General features: G+C 47.1%; 1 protein-coding gene across 4 annotated transcripts in view; it reads left to right on the forward strand.

The window, feature by feature from the left end:
- The window catches only part of LOC119591888, a 7,605-nt gene that overhangs the window by 1,099 nt on the left and 6,268 nt on the right, over positions 1-238 (forward strand). The window contains exon 1 of one of the 4 annotated variants that reach the window (XM_037940634.1): positions 21-76. The exons of the other annotated variants lie outside the window; for them this stretch is intronic. The gene's annotated coding sequence lies outside the window, so the exon portion shown is untranslated. Of the gene's footprint in view, positions 1-20; positions 77-238 lie in introns of those variants that run through there. 4 annotated transcript variants of the gene reach the window in all.

Below are 238 nucleotides of genomic sequence, written 5' to 3' on the forward strand. Positions count from 1 at the left end.
GTGATGGTCAAAGAATTGAAGAAACTGACCAGGAGTGCAAGGCATAGAGATCTAAGAAAGGCGTGTGTCTGACGAGGTAGGTGAGAAGCTGAACGCAGGAGATGGAGGGAGACGTGCCGAGACGGGGGAGGACGCAGAGTTAACTGGGGTGACTGAAAGAGACAATAAAGGACTTTGAAAATATTTTAATAAGGAAGACTTTGTAAGAAGTGTATGAGAGCTTGGATGGCTGTGCCCT

Source organism: Penaeus monodon, chromosome 29 (assembly GCF_015228065.2).
Source record: "Penaeus monodon isolate SGIC_2016 chromosome 29, NSTDA_Pmon_1, whole genome shotgun sequence".
NCBI lineage: Eukaryota > Metazoa > Arthropoda > Malacostraca > Decapoda > Penaeidae > Penaeus > Penaeus monodon.